We start from the raw sequence: 12,992 nt of genomic DNA, 5'->3' as shown, positions 1-12,992 counted from the left end.
CGCAGGAACTTAGTCCAATAGACTTTAGTGAACCAAAACTCAAAACGAGTCAAAAGAGCTTGAATACTGCGATTACGCACACAGGCGTAAAATCAAACAAAATAACAATAACGCACAAACACGTGCGAGAACCTCTCAACACAGAGGAGAGAACGAAGCACAGACATACATGACAGCAAGTTCAATCACACACAACACATGACAAACACAACGAGAACTTATAGGACAATAATGAACGCTAAACGATAACAGGTGTACAACATCAAGACAAAACCAAACGAACATCGAAACATACAACGGTGGCAGCTAGTACTCCGGAGACGACGACCGCCAAAGCCTGCCCGAGCAAGGAAGAGAGGCAGCCTCGGCCGAAACCGTGACACCTGCCATGCTGGCACAGTAGACATTGCTGAAGTGGGCAGTAAAAAGACGGTATGGCAAAGACACAAACACACACACACAACAAATAACCATAGGGAACAGAGCAGCATAGAGGGGTGACTGGGGTCGAAAAGAGAGACAATGTTTTGAGAACAGAGAAGGTGCTACTGGAGGTGTGTATTACAATAAGGATCCCAAAGTAAGCCGTTCTCACCTTGAATGCTGAGCATCTGTCCCAGTTTGAGTGCAGCGCCACGGACCTTACAGTGTCCTGACGATCCGGCTCTGCGTTAGCCTCTGATAGGAACGGACTGGAGTCCAGAACAGTCTTGTCAGCTGAGGGGAGAGAAATAACAGTCAGCTCTATGCTATACTCTGAGGTTGGCATGGAAAATGTGATTTTCCTGGCGAGAGGTGAACTAATGTTGAATCTCATGGGTTTAGTGGATAGGTAGTACAGGTATGGCCTAAGGGAGATAACTCTTAATAAATGATATGTAACTGCAACTCGAGTTGAGATCATTTGAGGTAAAGGTGGCCAGCTGTTAAGTCAAAGCATTGATATGATAATTCCTGACCACCTATTGACACTCTCAACACATGGTATAGAACACCAGCTCTCTTCCTCACACCCTGTCTAGAGCACCCCATTCCCATAAAAAAAAACTAAAACGTGTTTACTAGAAGACCGCTGAGGCCTGACGTGTGAATGTCTTTGCTGGCTATACTGTAGTGTGTTCAGTCCATGTGGGGTGTGTACGTCAGTGTGTATGTGCTCTATATTCCTGGGTCTGTTGGTGAAGCGTAGTCCTGATTAACTCATTAGGCTCCACGTGTGGCGTCTACACTGGGGATCACCTTACTCCTCCCTCCTCCCTGCTGCTCTCCCTGGATGAAGTTACACCAGGGCACAGCCTGGACACAAATCAGCTTAAAGCCTACCCACATTCTAGACATTTAACAAACATTTCTTTTCAAAACTAGGCATTTTCATAAACCAGTGAGCTAAACAATCAGACCAGGAATCTCTTCTCTCTCTAAGTCAGTGCTGCCCAAATTCCGATCCTGGAGGGCCGAAAGTCTTCGTTTTTTTGTTTCTACCTGGTAGTTAACTGCACACACCTGGTGTCCCAGGTCTGAATTAGTCTCTGATTTGGAGGAAGTGTTTCGGCCCTCCAGGACCCAATTGGGCAGCCCTGTTCCCTAGGTAGTGCTTTGTGTAGCAGCACCAGTCGGTCCGGTTTGATGCCCTCAGACACCTCCAGCAGAAAAGAGGCCCACCTGCCAGGCAGCCCAGGTGGAGTGAGGGGGAATGTGTGTCAGTGGGCCACACTGACATCAGGAGCCAGAGCAGTACATACTAAGGCTTTAGGAGCAGAAGGAGATTTAAAAGGACTTAAGGTATCTTGCTCCAAGATTACCTCAGCCACTACTATATCCCCAGGACAGTCTTGATTACCATTACATCAGGAGCGCAGTGCACTGGAAGAGTAGACCAAAGTCTCCCCCAGTAGATCTGCTCTGATGACAAACTATACTCTACCACTACACTCACTCTGTATTGTGCAGCAATTGTGCTCATTTGATAATGGATGTGTACTTGTGGTACAACTATGACTAAAGATTGATTTATTAACTTATCAATCATTTCTGATCCATGGATTAAAGTTTGATCTCCATTCAAAGCCCTAGATTCAATGTACTTGTCTCTCTTCCAGGGTATTAAGGAGAAAATGGCTCTGTGAATAGCTGTATAATGTCCCCATCTCCCCGGCACTGGATTAGACTGCCACACCACCTCCAGCGGTCCAACCGCGTGGCATGGCGGAAGACTAATTTAAGAGTGCGCTGGAAAGGTCAGCTCAATAAACAGCCCGTTCCAATTCTTCTCCCGACAGCTGCAGGCTCCAGGCGTTAAAGACTGCTGGAGACCTCACCTGTCCTCTGTGAGTTACAGTAGGCCTTGTGTAACATAGCGCCAGGGTTTTCCAAACTCGGTCCTGGGGCCCCCCTGGGTGCACATTTTGGTTTTGCCTAGCACTACACAGCTGATTCAAATAACCAACTTATCATCAAGCTTTGATTATTTGAATCAGCTGTGTAGTGCTGGGGCCCAGGGACGAGTTTTAGAAACCCTAACAGAGCACAGCCTTTCATTAAGGGCCCTTTGTAAGCGCTAAGACCACACACACCTCAATTGAGCCTAACTATAGCAGTCTATGAACTATAGCCTAGTGTGTTTAGCTACGCTGAGTGACAAATGATTGATTTTGATATTAATTATTATGCCTCTCTGCATGTCTGTATAGGTTCATCATCATATCATGCCCTTGTCCATTGCATGCAAATTAAGGGTTACAATGTCATTCCTAGACTGGTTAAATCCTCGCGAGAAATGTCAAAGGGGCATTGCGTGCATGTTACATCTGGGTAAGTGTCTAGTATGCATGCGTACACGTAATGTCAAACATAAACCCGCTTCCAGTTACCGTAGGGAAACAGTTTATGGTAAACAGTTATCGTTATCCTCACTTGGCCTCATCTCTTCATGGCTACCTCAGCCAGTGCTCGAAACCCAGTCCTACAGCCAGACCTGTGAGGACACAACACAGTGTAAACAATCAAACACCACATCCTGTCATAACATGATGTTAAAGCTCTGGGTTGTTCAGTAGGGTACAACGTTATGGAACGTTCAGATAGAAATATATTGTGTAGAACAGACATGGTTCTCTGTCATGAAGCGTAAGGAATCGTGCCAGCTCTATACATGGCCTTTCTATCTACAACGTTCAGATTATTGTGCCCTCCAAAATGTATTACAATATTGTACAGTACAGCCCATTGGGTAAATTGCTTCCCCCAGCCTTTTGCTTTCCCCATGACATATCAGTCAGGTCAAATCAGTTCCTGCTAGCTCTAGGAACAGTCATTTATGCCACTCTAGTCTATTTAAGACACAGATGTAGTAGTTCAGTTCAGTCTTTCAGTTACATTTAACTTCATTTCAATAAAACCTTGAACCCACCTGTCCCTGACTTACCTAAAGAATAGCTGGGCCCTCGAGGACTACCAAACCACCAGCCTAATAAATACATTTAATTAGAAAGGCCTCATTGGACCGCTTGGTACAAATGTCATTTGGTTGTGTTTATAAAAGGTGTTAGGTAACAGAATATAAAATGTAAATATTTGAAAGAACATAACATTTTCATTAGTTTGTTACTGTGGGCTATATGTAAAAACAAAAACCAGTAACACAGAATTAATTTTAAATCCATTATATTCGTGGAGGTGCCCTTTATTACAACTATGAAACAAAAGCATGTGCATTGAAACACAGTAAAGCCTATTTTTATAACAAAACAAATAAAAATACCTGAGCAAGACACGCGGTCAATTAATAAAATTTCAGAAGATATCAGTAGCCTAAACATCAGTATAGGCTCCAAGCGTGCTTGTGAATAGTGAAAATCAGCACAAAAGCAATAATGGGATTATAATGAATATAAGTGTTGATATGACAGCGGTGAATTTTTTAAAAATATGATTGTCAGTTATTGGTCACATTATTTGGGCCTCACTCGTTACTCACAGTATGGTGTGCGTCTTCACACAACAGTTGGATCTCATGTAGTCGTTCTCCCTTGTCCTAACAGTCACCACAAATCTTTGTTACTTTCACTTGATTGCAACACTTCCCACAAACAAGTCACTTGCAGCTGAAACGGGTGTCGTGGGTTCTGTTCCGAGTGCATCTGCCCAGCTTGCAGTTTCTCTCCCCGGGAGCTGGCGCAATTTGGCTCACGCATGGAATCATAGGTCTCTACGTAGCCCATGTGCCAGACTCATGATGAAGTCTCTCCTGCTCATTGTGTTGTTCATGCACTGCTTGAACAACGCGCATCGTTGATAGCAGCCAAGTCAAGCATGTTGCAGAACACAGCAACAGTTCTTCCTTCACCTAGTACAGCCGTGCCATCTGATCAGAAACAATATCCGATACTTGCTCACCTGCTGCCTGATATGGATCCTTTCCCAGATATGGAAAGCCGTTCAGCATGAATCAGAATAATTAATCATTTCCAATTAATTTGTCATAAAAACAATGAACATAATTCCACTTTGACATTATGGGGTATTGTTTTTGTGTAGTACCCAGTGGCAGAAATACTTTCTGAAGGCACTGTATGCGCTTCTGGATCAATCAATACATTTTCTGACTGATTACAATTAGAATTTGGTGTCCTGAAGTTATGACCCATTTTAACATAATGCATTAATTTAGCAATTTATTATTCATTATGGAATATGTGTCCTTCGCCCCCGCCTGTCGGGCACTGTTTTCCGCGAGCACTGTTTTTATTTTTTATAGCAGTAGCCATTGAATAATCACCCTTTTGCTTCCATGTTGAATTGATAGCAGAGCAGTTACAACACTGTCTGGATCAACCCCTTGGTGTTATTTCTGCCATAGATCTCTACTTTTCACTAAACAGGAATTTGGGCACAGAAGAGTAATGTGTCACTGTACTGAGAATATGAGGGGAATCCAGATCTACAGCACAGAATTAAGATCACAGCTAACTAGCACATTCCATGGCATGTACAGGGCATTCGGAAAGTATTCAGACCCCTTGACTTTTTTCCACATTTTGTTATGTTACAGCCTTATTCTAAAATTGATTAAATTAATGTTTTTCCTCATAAATCTACACACAATACCCCATAATGACAAAGCGAAAACAGCACATTTACTAAAAAAACAGAAATACCTTACTTAAATAACTATTCAGACCCTTTGCTATGAGACTCGAAATTGAGCTCAGGTGCATCCTATTCCATGAATCATCCTTGAGATGTTTCTACAACTTGGAGTCCCCCTGTGGTAAATTCAATTGATTGGACATGATTTGGGAAAGGCACACACCTGTCTATATAAGGTCCCACAGTAGAAAGTGCTGCCAGAGCAAAAACCAAGCCATGAGGTAGAAGGAATTGTCCGTAGAGCTCTGAGACAGAGTGTCGAGGCACAGATCTGGGGAAGGGTATCAAAAAATTTCTGCAGCATTGAAGGTCCCCAAGAACACAGTGGCCTCTATCATTCTTAAATGTAAGAAGTTTGGAATGACCAAGACTCATCTTCGAGCAATCGGGGGAGAAGGGCCTTGGTCAGGGAGGTGACAAAGAACCTGATGGTCACTCTGACAGAGCTCTAGAGTTTCTCTGTGGAGAACCTTCCAGAAAGACAACCATCTTTGCAGCACTCCACCAATCAGGCCTTTATGGTAGAGTGGCCAGACGGAAGCCTCTCCCCTCAGTAAAAGGCACATGAAAGCCTGCATGGAGTTTGCCAAAGGCACCTAAAGACTCAGACCATGAGAAACAAGATTCTCTGGTCTGATGAAAGCAAGATTGAACTCTTTGGCCTGAATACCAAGCGTCACGTCTGGAGGAAACCTGACACAATCCCTACGGTGAAGCATGGTGGTGGCAGCATCATGCTGTGGGGATGTTTTTTGGCAGCGGCAGGGACTGAGAGACTGGTCAGGATCGAGGGGAAAGATGAACGGATCAAAGTACAGAGAGATCCTTGATGAAAACCTGCTCCAGAACGCTCAGGACTTCAGACTGGGGTGAAGGTTCACCCTTGCAACAGGACAACGACCCTAAGCACACAGCCAAGACAACACAGGAGTGGCTTGGGGACAAGTCTCTGAATGTCCTTGAGTGGCCCAGCCAGAGCCCAACTTGAACCTGATCGAACATCTCTGGAGAGACCTGAAAATAGCTGTGCAGCAACGCTCCCCATCCAACCTGACAGAGCTTGAGAGGATCTGCAGAGAAGAATGGGAGAAACTCCCCAAAAACAGGTGTGCCAAGCTTGTAGCGTCATACCCAAGAGGACTCGAGGCTGTAATCACTGCCAAAGGTGCTTCAACAAAGTACTGAGTAAAGGGTCTGAATACTTTTGTAAATGTGATATTTCAGTGTTTCGTTTGGAAAAATTTGCAAAAGTGTATTAAAAAAAACTGTTTTTGCTTTGTTGTTATGGGGTATTGTGTGTAGATTGTTTTTTTTCCCTCATCAATTTTAGAATAAGGCTTTTGACGTAACAAAATGTGGAAGAAAAGTCAAGGGTTCTGAACAATGTCACACACAGCACTCGCCGCTTCACACCCCCAAGTTAGTTTAGGACAAAGCAGCGGGACACAACATACCAGCAAGCTGCTGGCTCACCTGGATATCAACTTACAGAAATAGGGAATTTAGTTTATGGGGGGAAAATAGATGGCTTGTTTTGGAGATGACAGTAATACCAGGGTACTGGTTAGACACATTTTGAACATCATGGTATGCTAACTTCCGTGGTAAGACTACAATAACAAACAGCTCTACATGGAAGCATTCTGAAGCATGTGTACCTGTCAAAGAGAACTGAAACTCAGAGAACATGATGTTGATTTAATGTATCCATGTTCCAACCCAGAATAACAACCAGGAGAGAACAGAACAGGAAACATACATGGCTAGGTATTTCCCTGCATCGGTACACCGACATCAGGAACTGGATAGCCGGTCAGCAACTCTCTCAACATGAGACCAATTTATGTTCAATCCTCAGGGGACAGCACATCACTTTTCCCCTGGAGGAGAGGGCCCTGGGGGGTCCTACTAGGTACTCCCCTGAGCGATGTGGTCATATTGGGGAGGGAGAGCAAACCAATAGGGCTCCAGAGTGCTGGACTGGCAGATGTCTGTCTATTGAGACTCACATTAGTCAAATGCCACCAAACCTGGCAACCCTAACTTCCAGCTGAAGGACGGTATTGACTGGTCAATACTGTCCCCGCCCAACCTCCCATGAAAGATAGAGAATGCCGGAGCTGGCCCTGTAATGGTGTCAGGGACATGTATGAATCCAAAGTAAACAGTTGCTCCTGAGTGGCTTTGCTCTCACTTGTGTATCGGCTCGCTGCATGGATCTGATCACCTCCCAAACAGGGACAAAATGTGCAGCATGCTGGCAGAGAGACAGGTGGCCCATGCTGGGGCAGGGCAGGCCATCGATCAGTCTAGGTCCCAGAGATCAGCAGGACCCAGGACCAGATATCGGCTAGAGATGCTGCTCATATGAATCCCCCCTACCTTTCTCTGTCATGACATGAGCTCTGACTCCGTCAGCCTCTGCTGCCTTACAGCTATAGCGTTCTGTCCTCATCCTGTTCACAGCCACTGGCTCAGAGCAAGGTGATGTGGTGGGACGCTCAGATATCATTGTGCTTATGTAATGGGTTGAAAACAAAGTCACTAAAAACAGACACCCCTTTATTATTATTTTTTAACCAATTTGTTTATGTATTTGTCTTACTTAATTAAAAATTGTAAATCTAAAGATGTTGTGCTAGTACAGCGGCCAGAGGTCAATGGAAAGTTAGACTTACCTGTGAGAAGGTCCACGCGCACTGGAAGGCCCAGAGAAATGTTTAGCTATGAGAGTCTGGGGCAACCCGACATACCAATCATAAGGAGCAAACGCATTTGTGTCAATTCTTACATGGTGCCTGGAAACATGATGACTTATCCAGTTTTACAAGGAGGTTACTGGCACAAAGGAACACCACTTGTCTGGTCATGCTAGACACTGACTAGAAATTGACTTGACTATAGGAGTCATCAAAAGAGGAGAGTGTAATGGGTTAAAAACAAAGTCACTTAAAACAGACACCCCTTTATTATTATTAAACCAATTTGTTTATGCATTTGTCTTAATTAATCTCAATTGTATATCTACATGCTTTAGCATTAGTAGTCCATCAGGCCAATAGATGGCGCTGTTCCACTGTGGTAGTAGGAGAAACAGCAAGTTCTGGCAAAGCAGTGCGCACCATTCTTCAGAATAAAGAAAGTGCCAGAACTTTGCAGACGTAAACTTGTGTCCGTTCTTTTACTATTACAGGTATGTAACAGAACTTCCAAATGTTATAATATCGAAAGAATATGCAATAACATGCTATTTAACAACTTTGTCAAGGTATTATCACATTAGGAAAGGTTTGGTGTTTTGTGTCGAACTGAGTGAGAGAAGAACGTGATTTACAATATGTTGAGAGTATATGTTAGCTTGATGCTAGCTGAGGTAAAAACGACTTACAAGTCACAGAGACTATGTTTACTGAGTAGCTTACTTGTACTGGATTTTGTCTAGGAGATTTTAAAAAGAATCCATTTGTTAGGGGATTTCGAGTTTGTTTCCACTTATTATTGGTTTTGTGTAAAATTGTGCTCACGAGCTGGTAAACTGGCCGCGCACGCTCAGTCTGGAGCGTGGACTTTTAGTACAGACAGTGCGGGTGCAAGTGAGAGAGAGACGATTTTACGGAGGTGCTACTATCTTAAAGCTGAATGTATTGTCAGTTTTCTATATTGGTAGCGGTATATAGAAAAACATTCAGTTATTTTTGTCTTCATATATAAGTGTTTCTATTGTATGAACGTGAAATACATTTAGGTTTTTATGTGAAATCATACAGTAATTTTTTAAAATTCTGCTTCAGGTAAAGTGCATTTATGTTGTGTAATTTAAAGTGTGCACTTGTTTGATGTGAATGTTTTAAAAAGTACGAACAAGAAAATAGACAATTAAACAAGAGAAGAAAAAAAACATTCTTCAGAATAAAGAAAGCGCCAGAACTTTGCAGACGTAAACTTGTGTCCGTTCTTTTTACTATTACAGGCCACCTCAGCTACAGACTGAGACCGGTAACACTTACATGACAGACAGCTCATTGTGTCCTATCTTCTCCACACACACACACACAGTATCTACAGGTCATCAAGGGGCCAAATATCAAAACAGCCTGTGGTAACATAAGACCCTGCTAAAACCATCAAAATATATCTCCTCTCATACAGCAACAAACAGGAGCTTTAACTAGTGTAGTACAGGTCGGTTGATAAGGGTAGAGAGGCTTCCTCTCTGTGGCTGCATTTACAGGCAGCCCAATTCAGATATTTTTCACTAATAGTCTTTTGAACAATCAGATCGTCTCTTTTTGCCAAGAAGCTGCCTGCGTAAACTCAGCCTGTGTTTCTCTGAGGAGGCAGCAGTTGACTGGCTTGACTAGTTAAGAACTCCCACATAGCTAATCTGTAGTCTGTCTGCAGGCCTACTACTGGTCAAAGTGCAGATTAACCTCCAGCCGTCAAGGGGAGAGGAGAGAGTCTCAGAGGACAACTCACTCACAGGATGAAGACACACAGGCCACCTTTCACCCACTGGCCTGCAGCATACAGGCAGTAGATATATCAAGTTGAGGATAAGCCGACGGGCACTGTTTTGTACACTAGGGTTGTGTTAGGCAGACACAGACAGGAAACATAGGGGCATGTGGGTGGGACACTTTTACACGGGTGGCTTGAGTGAGAGAAGGGGACATAATGTAACATAATAGGGTAAAAAAAAATATAGGCCGAAATACAGGCTCTATTTCTAGATATTGACACTGGTTACAGCAATAGTGGTCACTGAATGTTTTTGGCAGAAGAGTACGTTTGCCTTGTGTGAGATCGGTTGCATAAGACTTTTCCTTTAATGTAATGTCTGGATGAAATGGGGGATCAAAGGTGACCTCAAGCCAGAAACAGAATAAAGCGCTATTTTTGACATTAGAGCCTTATGTTGATGCCACTAAATCAATATTCCCAAGTTAAAAGGATCAAGTTCTTAATACTTAAGCAATGTAATCAACAGCGATATCTTACTGATCCAATCACATTTTCAGTACTTTCCCTACCCAAAGATAATATAATACACTTGACATTTGTAATGGTAGCCTTTTGTGCACTTCAAATTCAAATACAGAGCAATAATAAAACATATTAGAAATCAAAATAACGTACAGCTTTACCTCCAAAATTAGCCAGTCTCCCTAACCGTGTCACTGGTACCTTTCTCTCTCGTGCTCTTTCACTGAGCTACAACAAAGAGAGAACAACACAATGGTAGACAACATACACACACAGTACATCTCTGAGACACAGGTAACAGTGAGAGAAGATGTGTAGACGTACCATTTGTTTGTGTGGTTTCTTATTCCTCTTGGCTTCCTCTGGCCTTCTCCATGGCCTCGGCCGTGAGGCCCCCAACTCCGAGCCATCCTGGTGATAGGAGCGGTAGGATCTATAGGATAGGTAGGAACGGATCTGTCCTGAGAACTGGCTGTTCGGGGTTCTTGTAGCCCTCAAACAGCTTGGATTTGACTGAGGCCTGGCCGTTGTACCGTCCCGCAGGTCGCTCGGTCTGTGGTCCCCATCCTCTGAGGAGAAGCCTTGTCCTCTTCCCTGAACCCTGACCCTACGTGTTCCCCACGGTCCATGCTGCTCCCTCTGCTCCGGAGAAGTCATACTTGCTGTGTCCATGTCTGCTGGGAAGTCATCAGACACACTTTGCTGCTGCTGCCCACAAAACTCCTGGAACAGATATGGAAGGTCAATGAGGAACTGTGGAGTGGTTTCGCTGGATTGTCCTGACCAGGAAAAACTCATGGCCCAAGATATTTTCCCAGATATTTTCCATGTCAGGTCATGCGGTCAGGAAAAACTATTGGCCCTAACTAAGGGCCACCTTATTGATCTGCCTCAAGTCAAACTGTTTTACATCACAGCAGGCCATGCTTAGTGGGGGCTTTGTTCTCTACTATTGGACTATTCCTACGCTGTAAAAACAAATTGCAGTCAGCTGTACAGACCGTAACTCAGCCATTATAAGATTTACAAAGCTTTATGAATCAATCTTTTGTTGAGCTCACACTAAATTAGGCACAAAGAAAGGCTAGGAAGCTATTTGACACTGATTCTGTAAGTAGAATTGTTTTAACTTGTAAACTGTGTTGGTTCTGTCTGTCTGTCATAGTTAGTAAGCTACCCAGTTTGCTGTAGCGATGTGCTACCCATTCACACTGGACGCAAGGTCCAGCCACTTTCTTTTGTTCTCTGCAGATTAGCAACTCAATAGGGAGGGGGAGTGGCTACACTTTGAGTGCTAGGCAATTAGCTTAGTGTTATTAGCACAACCTCTTTGTTCAGTGGCAGTCAAACGAAGACTGTCCCCCCGAAACAAAGACAGTTCTGCTGTAGTTGTTCTGGCGGAAGAGTCGAGGAGGCCCCGCCTCTCGCTCTCCCAGATGTTTAGTTCATTTCCATTCCGATCTCTTTTGCATTATTGTAGCCTTTTCTGTAGCCTGTCAACTATGTGTCTGTCTATCCCTGTTCCTCCTCTGCACAGGCCATACAAACGCTTCACACCCCGCGTGGCTGCTACCACTCCCATCTGGTGGTCCCTGCGCCGCACGACCCACATGGAGTTCCAGGTCTCCGGCAGCCTCTGGAACTGCCGTCTCTGCGGCCAACAAGGCATCTCAGCCTATGCTAGCCTCCTCCAGTCTCGACTTGGCACTGACGGAAACATGGATTACTACAGAAAACACTGCTACTCCTACTGCTCTTTTCCTCTCGGCTTCGATCATGTGTTCTCGCATACCCCGAGAGCATCTGGTCAGCGCCGGCGGTGGCACAGGAACTTTCATCTCTCCCAAGTGTACATTCTCTTTCCCCGTGACCCATCTGGTTCATTCCCTCATTTGAATTCCACGCTGTCACAGTCACTAGCCCATTCCTCAAGCTTTAACATCCTTGTCATTTATCTGCTCCAGGTTCCTTGGAGAGTTCATATCAATGAGCTTGATCGCCTTGATAAGTTCCTTTCCCGAGGATGGCTCACCCTCTGCGTTCTGGGTGACTTTAACCTCCCTACGCCTGCCTTCGACTCATTTCTCTCTGCCTCCTTCTTTCCACTCCTTTCCTCTTTTTGACCTCTCACCTCTCACCGCCCTCACTAACAAGGCAGGTAATACGCTTGACCTCATCTTTACTAGATGCTGTTCTTCTACTAATCTCACTGCAACTCCTCCAAGTCTCCGACCACTACTTTGTTTCCTTTTTCTCTCTCGCCTCTCCTCCAACACTACTCACTCTGCCCCTACTCAGATGCAGGTAATGCGCCGCGGCAACCTTCGGCCTCTCTCTCTCCCGCAACTCTCTCCTCTTCCATCCTATCATCTCTTCCCTCTCAAGCAAAATCCTTCTCCCTCCCGGTCTCCTGATTCGCCTCGACCCTCCTCTCCCTTTCTGGGCGTCTTTTGACTCTCTATGTCCCCATCCTCCCGCCTGGCTCGGTCCTCCCTTCCGTGGCTTGACGACTCATTGTGAGCTCACAGAACAGGGCTCCAGGCAGCCGAGCGGAGCCGGTGGAGGAAAACTAGACTCTATGGACTCATTGTCATTCTTTCTACTCCCTCCTCTTTTCTTTTACATTCTCTTCCTCTGTTTCTACAAGCAAAGCCACTTTCTACTACCTAAATTTCAAGCTCTGCCTCTAACCCTAGAAACTATTTGCCACCTTCTCCTCCCTGCTGAATCCTCCTCCCTGTGGATGATCAACAACCATTTTGAAAAGAAGGTTGACGACATCCACCCTCATTTATTAAGTCAAAGAACACCGCTGGTCCTGCTCACACTGCCCTACCTATGCTTGCACTCTCTTTCTCCCC

General features: G+C 44.6%; 1 pseudogene; it reads right to left on the bottom strand.

Annotated features, from left to right (window-relative positions):
• The window catches only part of LOC121548723, a 66,829-nt pseudogene extending 55,900 nt beyond the window's left edge, over nucleotides 1–10,929 (bottom strand).
• Nucleotides 10,930–12,992: the final 2,063 nt, after the last annotated feature.

Source organism: Coregonus clupeaformis, unplaced genomic scaffold, assembly GCF_020615455.1.
Source record: "Coregonus clupeaformis isolate EN_2021a unplaced genomic scaffold, ASM2061545v1 scaf1005, whole genome shotgun sequence".
Classification (NCBI taxonomy): domain Eukaryota; kingdom Metazoa; phylum Chordata; class Actinopteri; order Salmoniformes; family Salmonidae; genus Coregonus; species Coregonus clupeaformis.
Note: the sequence above shows the minus strand (reverse complement) of the source record. Positions and strands in the feature narration are given on the sequence as shown.